At 40.7% G+C, this 12,449-nt stretch overlaps 1 long non-coding RNA gene across 1 annotated transcript; it reads right to left on the bottom strand.

Annotated features, from left to right (window-relative positions):
• Positions 1-628: 628 nt before the first annotated feature.
• Positions 629-5,796, bottom strand: LOC111252927 (uncharacterized). The gene is made up of 3 exons (XR_002674412.2): positions 5,660-5,796; positions 2,957-3,131; positions 629-2,532 (listed from the first exon to the last, which is right to left on the bottom strand). It is a non-coding gene; the product is annotated as an uncharacterized LOC111252927 (long non-coding RNA).
• Positions 5,797-12,449: the final 6,653 nt, after the last annotated feature.

Here is a 12,449-nt window from a genome sequence, read left to right as displayed (position 1 = left end):
CCACATCGCTTGACTGACAATGATTATTCTCTACAGATTAAAGGATGAATATTTTAAAAACGACAACTTACTGATGTAGGTCCTGCATCGAAGCTGTGATCGCGGTGGATGGTGGTTATATTAAATGAGTACGATCGTAAAGAATAACAGTTCTACGACAAACAATAACATTGCCGGGTGTCTACTATTCCCAGCAGCATCTGCATACCTACAACAGCGGCACATTTTTAGGGGATCACCTTTGTCGCGTAGCTTCGAACTCGATCGACAACTTCTTATACCCGTCAAAACCTTTAAACTGATATATGCACACTCTATAGAGGTGAATATATGGGTTATTTTTACTAGCTTGATATTTTTTCGTAAGCGCACACAATTGGCTAACAAAGTTTACAACATATGCGCCTTAACTAACGCCTGCTGCCTTTTTTCACGTTGTCTTACGCTCGCCAACCTGTATAGGTGATACTTATCATTCTACAAATTGTTATCGATAATCTACGCCGGTACCTTGCAGCGAGCGTTCGTAGTATCCATTTTATAATTATACGATGTAACTTATGATATTCACGATAATTTAACCTAAAGGTAACACACTGCAAAGGTAACAGAAATGGAATGGATTTATTTGTGTGTCATTTACATGGAAGTATGTGTGGCGGCTAGATTGTAGTTGAGAAGTTCTGCAGCGTAGGAATACATATCGATTTTTCAAAGAATAACCCTTGGCAATCAATCGGCTAATAGATCCATTTTGTCTTCCACCGAAAAGCAATTTATAGCCTAAATTATATATAGTTATCTGTATAGAGAAACCTCGGCAATTCAATGTTATTTTGGTCTCGGGTGACGTCCTCAGGTACTTGGCACAAATTCTCAGTTTCGAAATCGACGACTACACCTGTCCAGTTCCCTGAATGTCGGTTAGCTAGTATACTTACGGCCATATATGACATGCAGATGTATCATTAAGAGATTTTCAAGATGGTCGCCGTTACTGGAAGTCAGAAACGATTGTGATTCAAGTAAAAGTATTGCACACTTCGTACCACGCTAAATCAGTGTAACTAGGTATGTCGTACGCAGGCACGCGAACGAAGATAGGGCGATGCTTCGTTGAAGAATTATGGCTAGTTCCTACTGGTTGTCGTTGACAAGCAGTGCGATTTTCAACATTACGTACGCGGGTCTACGAATAACGTAATAGTACTACTTACCGGGGAAATCAGCACACAGCTCTCGCTGCATATTTCAGCGCATATTGTTACATTAATGAAGGCCATAGGACCGAGCTACCCTGTTTGCTACACGTCAATTTACTATACTGCAGGACACCCGCTACACGTCCTCTTCTATGGTAAGATCGGTGAAATCTTCTTTGCTAATCTGTGTACAGTTAATTATTGTTATGACAACAATTAAGCACATAGATAAACGCTACTAACAATATCCCGCTGTACGGGCCAAGATCAGCTTGTCTTGTATGGTTCATTTTTTTTTTTAATGTATTCTCCTGACCAAATCGATCTGCCTAGTTTGAGACTATCTTTCTGATTTAGAGTGCATTTTTGGCCTCAGGTCGTCTTGGGAGGTGTATCTTTGTAATTGTTTGGTGTGTGTACAGCAGAGTCTTTTCGTGGATTTTGCTCCCCTCAATATGCATAATTAAAAGATACCTTTTTTTTTTCGTTAAGAAGGACTGTCTATAGGGGAGAGGCTGGTTTTAGTGCCACTCGAACGTCCCGACTGGCTGAATCGATGCGCTATACATGTGTATAACCACTCATAGTGCATGTAATATAGTATGCGTATTGGCGACTGTGAAAATAATTGTATAGTACTGAAGGTAGCCAGTACTATTAAACGTGGCTATCCACGCTGCTCTGTAGCTGAATCATTGCTCATAACTCACTGCAATCACCAGTATCACTTGTTATGGGGTCACTATGCTATCGAGACCCGCTCCTATTCCAATCCACTTTATGCTTAAGCCCTATTTCGTCCTTCGGAACAATCTGGCAAGCAAAATTAAGGATCACGCTCGGCGAGGTATCTTTTGTCACGAAACTTTGGTCGCTGCACTCCGACGAGCAAACTGTTTTAACTTGAACGTTTGCAAAGGGACTCGAATCTTTATCGGTTTTCTGACTTTTTGCAACTTGATGTTGTGAAAACGATAACTTCGACGAGTCGGTGTACGGCGTATACTGGTTTTGGCATATTTTGCCCTGCATCACACAGCCGTCTGATACAGCCAAGTTTTTGCGCGGACGGCCTCTCCTTGAACGTAATGCCAGTTGCGCCGTAAGTCCGTCGGGGAGGATTGTCTTCCTATAGACTCCGTAGCCATTGGCTTCGTAGCGCTTTACACCTGTCTGATACGGATTATAGCGCGAACTTTGAATTTTTCGGGGATATGACACGACAGGCCTGCACGTGAAGTTTCCACATTTTTTTAGGTTTTCGATGTGCCTGTTAACGGCGGAAACGGTCTGAAAAGATTTTTCTGGCAACTCCATGACGTCAATCGATCTGATGATTATTTACAGGATAGGAGAGTTCGAGAGTACAAAAATAAAGCAATTTTACAAGCTGGTTTTTAGCTACCATATGGTCATATAATCATAGCGTGCGATGACTTGTCATTAAAAACTGAGCTTAAGCTTAAATAGAACTTTTGTCTCAATTGTTTACTCTAGGAATTGATGCTGGATATTGACATCGAGACCCAATTAGTTGTTTATTTCGAGTGAGATTCAACCATAAGCTTAACAGGGTGGAACAATTTTCGGAATGTAATTAGAAAAATGGTACCATCAGACTAAACACATGTACACTTTCAGTGCGCTAGTAAATTCTTCTAAAAAAAAAAGCTTCTAGTAAATCACGCTCTCGCGTTGAAATCGATCACGAAACTAACGGGTAAGTTATATATAATTGTAATGATAAAACGAACCTCGTTAGTAGGAAAAGAAATACAGGTTTGCTTTCCAGGTCTGCAGGTAATACTGCTTTTAGCTCCAGAGCACAATTAACTTTTTAACGTTTCGAGCTCTGCTTCTTCTTCTTTTTCCACATGACAACTTCGAATGTTCTCCAGAGTGTACACATTACAAATGGCCGCAGATAGTCTAAAAAATACGAAATTTTAGCATTAAGTTATGAATGTGTCAGTACACCGCTGAGAAAAAGACGCGAGCAGAATAATCAGAAGACAAATACAAATACAGGCTGTGTTTACTAATTTGGCACATTTCTTAATAGAAATCAAATATGTTTTTATTTTACCACTCGTGACCAATTTAGCGGATTTGATTCCCTACATCGAAAAATAAGTTAACCAACACGAAGTTGATGTGCGCTTTTAGCTAGCTGAACATACACCTAACTTTATTCAAGGTGCTGCTACTTCCTACAAGGTGACGCGCTTGAATTGGGAAACAAGCTTTGGTTGGCTGCTCGTAGTATGAGCGTGGACTCGTTCGGTATACCTGGTAATAACCAAATACCAGTTCTTGCCAAACAAAGCTTAACACTCGTCGTGGTGAATAATAGGCCGTCATTTTCGCAATTCAAATGAAAATTAGCCATTATCCAAACTTTCCACGCTGGAGAAACCCTCACCAAGCTTTCTTTTTTTCCCAAAAAATTCACAATCTACATTATTTGCAGTTTTCATGCACCTTCTGGAACGCCCGAAGAAAGTTTTCCTGAAGCAAAGCGGAAGATCCTTAACAGGTTTTCGATCCAAAACACTTGACTCTCCTTAAAATGGCTTCAAAAGCCACGTTTGGTAAATCTGAGTTTTTGATGCAAAAAAAAAAAAACTATCGTTTTTTGATTTGGGAATGATTAGTGAGAGATTTCAAGTTTCGAACTGAGTGTACCGTCAATTGTTGCAGAAGCAAGGATTAGAAAGTGCTCCAGTCTTCGTACATCACTTCATGTAAGTGTTTGATGCTTGCTTGTCTCATAATGGTGATCATTATCTTACTGAAGGAGCGGTGATGTACACCTCAAGAAGTTCCACTTCACCGAGGCCGGCACAGTAGGCTAGCATTGGCGGAAAATCTTGTTCGCCTAACCAAATAGTATCATTTTGTTAACATTCAAGTCTACACAGAAAGGGGCTCAATTGTAGTACAAACTGAAGGTAACTGTTTGACAAGATGATGATGATGACAGCCACTACCTTTGTCGTGGGGGCCATATCACTTTTGTGGAAACGCATATGAAGGCTCAATGCAAATGTTCATAGATGTACAGATCACCCCTTCGCATACGACGAGTAAAGCAAAGCCTAGCGTTGACCTTTTAAAGCCAACCCCAGTCGACCTACGTTGCTTATGAACGCGGGTCGTGCCTGTCTAACATGGAACCCGTTTATGAAGTCGTTTTTTGAGATGTCTTTGTTAGACGTATACCTGCAAAAGTTCTAGCTGGACTAAGCTACATTTTTGGTACGAACTTTTTCCAAGATTTGTTTTTCTCATCGAATGGTATGCTTTCCTTCGAATAATCAAATCTAAAAGATGGCGCATCTTTTGTTCGTCTCTTGTTCTACCTAAACAACAAGAGATAATTCAACTTTTCAAATAAGCTAAAAGTTTCATACCTGACGGTTATGTTTGTTTAATATAATCCCCACTCGCCGCGATTACGACTTCAATTCAGGTTCTAACACACACGTTCGGCATATTCTTTAATACGCAAGTAACTTTTTGCTGGTAACCATGTGTCAGGCGGTATTGCTAGGCATAAACGTTATCTACAAATATGTTACATGCAAAAAAAAGTTAAAACGAAAATAAATTCTCGACTAGCACATAAAAATCGTTCGTATTTTTCGAAAACTGCATTTTACCTGGTACACAGCTGTACAAATCACACAAGACCCCGCCATGTAGTGGCTAGCAAGAACACTCCTTTTCAGTTTATTGTGGATCTACTTCTAACCAGCTGCCTAGACATACAAAGCTTTCTTCAAGAATCTTTATTTATTATATAAGAATATTTTTTAAAGACCAGTGTTAATTTCACACGCTCGCAGAGGAAAAAAACAAAAATTATTAATTTGTAATTCTTTTACACGATGAAAGAAATCGGAACCTGATAACTTGAGTGCATTAACCGAGCGCTGTTGTCATCTGCCTGTGTAATTTTTGTCAGTCTCCACCTGGATCTTTTTTCTGATTTGAATTCGGATCGGTGAAAGCCGGTCGTTCACATAATCGGTCTGAAAGGGTGTTCAAGGTCGCATAGTGTATACGCATTTGTATGGCGCATTTGTAAGGTGTATCAGTTGTTTTTTAGGATACGCCAAACATCAACGAGTAGGACATTCAACCGGTAAGGCAACCTGTCAGGTCCCTTTTTGGGAACAGGCGCTCAACAGAATTAATCGATCTCGGAACGAAGGATCCGAGCAGTTACTGCCGTACTATGTAGTCGAAGCGCGGCAGTTGACGAAAGCAGGACGGCTGAATCGAATGCAAGAGCTAGCAGTTATGCGTCGAAGAAAAACGGGATCACGGCCAAGGTCAAACCACAAATCGGCCCCCTTTTAAAAATGTCTAAATACTAACTTGTAACTGTCACCTTTTAACACACTTCCATGAGCACGCTGTTCTTATAAAACACGAAATTATGTAATTCTTACAAGAAAGTAAGCGATAATCGTCAAAAGAACGCCATTAGTCAATTGTCGTAGGCCAGTATTGTCTTAGTTCTCGTGTTCACTTAGACGGCTTTACGTAATCTACCTAGTACTATAATGTATGAAGATGGGGATTGGTTGGTTTGCTATACATTTACGCATCGTTGTTGTAATCTGATAGATTCTTGCACCTGAAATATTGAAAAAAAGGCCTTACTTTAAAAAATGTATACCTTAGTGACCCGGGTCATGTTTGTATTAAGCGTTTACTTTTTGCGTCTAGTGTACCGCTTGTTAATATTCACTTTGCCTAGCTTTTCATTTGTATCTGACTTTTCTTCCTATACAGATTATGTCTAAATGATCGGTAGTGAAAATCATCTTATTTGCTACATATCATTTTTTTAAATCGATCTTTGGCGTAATCAGACGCGACCCACTTCATCCATGTTCGCTGATTTTTATTCAGCTTCATCTGAGGCACCTAGACGTGAAGAAGTCCTTTATTGCAGTGTATTCTTTTTGTGAGCGTCACGTATCATTCGATATTAAAGTTTGCATAGACCGGGCGAACTTTTCACATGAAAAGGTAGAGCGTAGCGAGCTTTTTGTTGTAGCTTTACCATTGCTCATCGAACTGTTCATACATAACTTAGACATTCTGTCGCTCGATCATCTGATTTACCTCACCGGAAGTGTTGTTACATAAGAGTTCGTAACATCCTGTTAGCCTCTCGCAATCGTTGTAAGTACCCCCTAAACCCCATTGCAATGACGGCGGCACAGAACGAATCGATATTCTATACCTTAGTCTCTACAAGCGCTTCTCTCCCATCGACCTTCAAACTTACGAGAAAGTTCGCTGCTTCGACAGCGAATCGCTTCTAGCAACAATGGGTTTGATATGAACAACCCGCTACTGTCGCATTTGGTTCTTCTTTGGGAAGGGGTTAGAGGTGGCGGTCCTATCGTCTCCATACAAAGCGATTGCGCAATCGGCCACTGAGCGGCCATCGAGCAACGCGTAGCGTTTACTCTCATTTTTACCACACAATATAAAAGTTAAAAGAATAGCCCTTCCTCTCTCACCCCCTCTCTCTCTCTCTCTCTCTCTCATTATATATATATATATTTTTTTTTTTTTTGTTTCTTTTTTTCCCACAATGTGTGCAAAACCGACTGCAAAACAACTGGAGGGTGAGCGATCGAACTGACAAGATACCCTCCGCGACAAGTTCGCCTATGGAAGTTCTTTACAAAGCAGGAAAAGCCGTGCGAACACCTATTTTTTCTGACTAGAATGAAGAAAAAATAGTTGGCCTACACCAGGCCAATTTCGGCTGGAACGAATTAAGTTTGTCGTTTATCATCTGCATATAATTAAATCTGTGCACATGTATTCGCATAAGGTCAAAATCGATACTAACCATATGGACGATTTCAGCAAGGCACCTAAGCACTTGAAAAAAGTCGTCAGTGTTTTCGACAAGTTCATACAACCAGGGTCTGAGCTTCTTTCGTACCAGACATCCATGACAAAATAAGCTCGTCGCCGTTTTAAAAGTGACTGTGCAAAAAAATTAAATTTGTGATAGGTGCCCATATTTAACCAGTCTAATTGGTGTTAACACCTGATTACATATTACTGCTATATTAGGAGTAGTCCTTTAATAACTATTTCATTCTTGTGGACCAAACTTGAGCAACATACCAGATGCTAGCCGATTGTAATGATGAGTATTGGCTTGTTATAGATGCACCCAGTATGGGCGCAATAATGGTCGTTGCTGGCTATGCCGTTCCGTTCGTTTGAGGCACCTATTCCTGTTGCCATACTCTCAAAGACCTGCTTGTTATAGCTAGAACAAGTTGCTCAAAGGAGTTTATAATAGTGGCGGCATTTTTCACCCTTTACCTAAGAGCTTCTCTCTTGTTACGAGATTGTCTGATCTTGTCCTTTCTTTCAGACATCGTTAGCGATCGGAATCACGTTTGCTTGACCATGGCTGGCTTCACGGTTCCAAGAATAGAGCGAGTAAAATTGATTCATGTCAGATCGCGAACAATACTCTTAGGTTTACCCAGCACCTCAGTATCGTAGTGCACAACCTTCACGGTAGCTCGATGAAAATGATGAAATCAAAGTGATTTTAGCGTTGCTTTTATCATATGGGCTGAGTGCTCTCATCGGTAATACGCCGATGGTTAAAGCGGGACACGTATGAGCTACTGTGATCTGTCTAACCTTAGAAAGCGTTTATGCTTAGCTTTTTGGGTTTTGTAGACTGAGGATCTGCTGAAGACCACGTCACGACCCTTTTGACACCTGTCGAAATAAAATACACAGGCATGTTTAAGTGGCGTGCAGTAAGTGGGATCTAGCTAGTAAGTGTTAGCTGGTAACCTTTCTCAGCGCAGGGCGCTTCCACTGTTTGACAATATGATTTATTCTGCCACGGAAGGAATGCTCGGAGAGAACTGGCCTACTGCAGATTCTGCTAGTGCTGCGAGACACCCACGTGGGTCTATTCAAAGCCTAAAAAAATCATACTGTCGTCTGCTATTAAAGAAAAATATAGAACAGAATGAATATAGTACTAGTCACATACAAATAACCTAGTAATATGACGTACGTTATTTTAATTATGCTAACAATACTGTATTGGCCTGAGACCGCGTAGGACAGGCGTAAATGAGAAAATTTAGCAAAGCATTTTTTGCTCTTCTGTCTTTCATATCAAATCTGTTCCCTTCTACGTTGCTTGGCGATATGACACGTTACACGAAAAACAGCCGTCACAGGAAATCTGCTCGCCGAAGCTTTCAAACTAATTACCAATCCTTTGCCATTGCGTGCTTACTATCCCTTCGTCGTCTCTGGCCAGCCATTAATAGGACCTGATGATTAATAGTAACAGTGTTCTTCTCCATATTACTTTCCTTGTCGAGCGAGGACGAATGCCAGAAGCCTACCTGTGACTCTATCTATAGGATTTCGGCAACGGGCGTCGCTTGTCATAATATATCGTGGGCACATACTGTCACAGAACGAACGGGGTTTGCTTAGAGACCTCTGTAGTTGTGCGCCGAGTAGTTTTGCGTTGTTTCTCGCGACCGTCCCGTTGAACTCTATTCGGCTTTTTCCAATGAGACACTGTTTTCCACTGCTAATTGGCCTGACTATTGCTCTCTAAGTGAGCCCTAAGAGAATCGAAAGTAGAATAAGAAGAACTTGATGGAAGAGACCGCTTACTTAAATGGTCCTTTTTCCCTGAAGAACGAGAAAGCGTTTAGAGGAACAGCCTCGGGAAAGTGAATTATCAATGTCTGCTTTGTGTACCCTCAATTAGCTTTTCCGTGCTTCTTGAGAAAATCAAAGGTTCGAAAGAGTTATGTAGTAATACAGTTGGAGTCTATAGTTGACTCAAGAATGTACCCATCGGGTGAGCGCGATCGTAATTACAACCACTAAGCATGGATTATCAAGGTTTATCTTGTTTTTCTGTTCTAGCTGAAATTCAACTTAAAATGAACGAGTTTTCTAAGATAATGAGTGTACTTGCGAAATCATGCTCCTCGATCGCCACCAATCTCATACCCATGTTATATAGCTGAAAAGGAGGTGTACACCTTACTCTCATATGTCTACCTTAAAGCTGCAATTTAATTCCATAAACTTACTGCTTCCCCTTCGATCATTGGTTTCGCCAGTTAAAGACTCCGTATTCCAGGTCGTAGTTCTTGATATAAGTACAGATTATAGACCTATTTAAATTACGAAGACATTGCTTCAGTTTTCTGATATAGAACAAACTAGACATAAGCGGCTTTTTACTATTTATGTGTTCTCTCGTTCTTCGTACTATTGATATTGATTCTTATCTTTATCCTCGAAGCCTACAAAAACAACTAGTTTACATAAAACATGTATTTCGAAGCACGCACTTCGGTCAGCGTCAGTGGATGTGCTCAGAAATTTTTTCAGAATAATTTTTTATTCAGTAGGTAAAAAGGGTCGGCTTTTTACCTACTGAATGTATAGAACAAATCGCGGAACAGTATATTGGCTCGATATTCGCTCACTCAAGCATAGATCATAAAAGATGAAGTAGAATTTAGTGAGAAACGTCTGTTGTGAAATTTGTTAGTGCTTTGTCCGCCGTGCTACAAGCTGGCCCATTTAAGACGCCGTCGTGGAGTGAAGCTCTGCATGTTGCATGCGTTGCTTCCCCTTAGAAAAAGACATTCATTGATTAAACCACATGGTAAGAGGCATTTAACGATATAATTGCCCGCACGCGAAGAGAGCTCGGCATTGAAATACGACTTGTAAGTCATTATGAAGACTGATTACGAAAAATTACTGAGTGAGCTAATTTGTTGCATTGATACAAGCTGTTGCATTTCTTACATAAGTGACAGTACTAACTTTTACACACAATATTGTAGTTCATGGAAGTACCTTTGCCCGAAAGCATAAGCAATCACAAAACGCTGATCAAGAAACGGTCATGCAAGTAAAAGTTAAAATTTAGCTTTAGTATATGCTGGATTTCAATAAACTAGGTGTTCTGAAGACAAACAATTTTAGTAATTCTATAACAGTAATTAATGATGGTAGGTATTCTTAACAAAAGTAGGCTGCCTATGATCAAATTGATGCAAAAGGAGACCGGTAATATCAGCTGCAGAAGCCGTACCCCCTCGAATTTTTCCATTGTGACAGTACACCTGCACAGGCATTAGTGAGAATATTACAAGTTATGATTTACAGATACAATATTATTACTGTTATATACATAAGATCAATTTGTACGTACCCTTAAACACAAATTCTGAGACGTGATTTCATTGTAAACGTCACGGAATCATGGATTGTCTGCAGTACTGAAAGGCAGCGTGCAGATTTACGCAGTCTTTCAAACAGGACGGTAGTAACAATTGATGCTGCTGTTATTGCCGTCGAGCCGCTAAACATTGACAATAGCAACAATAATTGACCCCTTGAACATGAGAAGCTTATTCTGATCGTCTTCGTAAAAATTTCATATAATCTAATTCGTTGTAAAACTGCATGGTAGATAAAGCCGAAAACAAAAAATACCTCGAGCACGGGGCAGCGAGACAATGGACAAGCAGGACAAAAAAAAGTTAAAGCAACCTAACAGGGACGCCGGACAGAAATCGACAAAAGAAAAGTGAGCATTACACGTTAGAAGAAAAAAGAAAACAGAAGATATCCACCTCGAGAAGAATCGATAATTAAAAAACAAGACGTGACCCATACAGGCATATACTAGATACAGAGAGCTGAGAACGATTTTGCCCGAAGCCCAAGCCGGTTGGTATTGTTCAATATTCGTCGTGCCCTATATCGATTGCTCGCTTACTAGCGCTATCATTAAATGTAATTATGATTTCTATTATTCTTCATTTCGATAGGTTGAGTTTTGTTTTGATCAGAAAAGCTCAATGCTGTGCAAAATGGCTCCATCGATTTATATTTTTAATAGTCTCAATTTCGAACTGATATGCACATATTAAAAGCGAAACCGTAAGATGTGGGCAAGCCTTGCAATAGATTTTGCTAGGAGCGTCGGAACAGACGGCTGAAGATGACATCAAAACCGTTTCAGCTATCGTCACAGTGTACACGTAATTATTTATGATTATTTGTTACATACTTCGTGCCGCAAACGACATCGCCGAAACAAGGACGACTCCATGCTAGCTAAGATCATGAGACATATTTCAAAAATGTAAAGGAACTATATAAATATCAGTGGCGTGACCCCTCGACGAGGCCGTGAAACAACGCCCAAACCAGCGTAGTAGACTTTTAAGTTCAAACCCACTATGCATAATTATTGTTCGACGCATTACCCACTAGTAATTTAATAGAATTTGTCAGTGCTATTCTGCCATTAACGTTTAATTAATATATAAACTTCAGCCAGTGTGTTCAATAGACCCATCTATAATTATTAATAAGAGCTCTTTAACGGGGCTACAGTCTGAGCAAATGATAGCAGGCGGCCTCAACTCTACAACGTTTCGGGAATCCTATCGTTACATTATTTTACTCTAAGAGTCTATCTATATGGCTACTAGTTATCGACAATTATACCCAAGTGACCATTTCTCCTTCCCTGTCGTGTCATTAGTTAGCTCTCGTCTCGTTTGGCGCTGATGGGCTTTGTTGATGTTCGCGTTCAAGAAACAGCCAGAAGCAGGCTCCCATCCAGTCAACTTGGGTAGATGTTAGTATCTTAGTAACAATAGTCCAGGAGTAGATTAGCGTGTGTCTCCCTGCTAGTTATATCCAACCTAGGGGAGATTACGTAGAAAACGACGCGTACCGAAGCTATTGACCGACCTGTTTGCTGCCGATGCCTTCGGCCCGGGTCCCTCATTCTACGCTGGGATACCATGCTCGCTTAGAATAGCACACAACAACTAGATCTTCTTGGCCTGTTGTCCCTGTTTGTTGCCTGCCGCGACATGCCTGCTCCACGCGGCACGCATCGTGGTAAGATCGCTGCAAATATGCTACTGTCATCCTTTGCTGAGCGCAGCAGCAGCAGCAGCAGTCTGGGAGCCGTAGATAGGGTGGGTATCATCGTTTCAGGCGAACGAACGGAACGAACGAGCAGCCATCTGCGTCATCATTTTCTGCCACACCCTCCTGTGGTTAAATGAACCAGGATAACAGTAGCAGTAGCGGCAGCAACAACAACGACAACAACAATGGCGGCAGCAGCAGCAGCAGCAAAAACAACAACAATGCCAACAA

Source organism: Varroa destructor, unplaced genomic scaffold (genome assembly GCF_002443255.2).
Source record: "Varroa destructor unplaced genomic scaffold, Vdes_3.0 BEIS01000006.1, whole genome shotgun sequence".
NCBI lineage: Eukaryota > Metazoa > Arthropoda > Arachnida > Mesostigmata > Varroidae > Varroa > Varroa destructor.
Note: the sequence above shows the minus strand (reverse complement) of the source record. Positions and strands in the feature narration are given on the sequence as shown.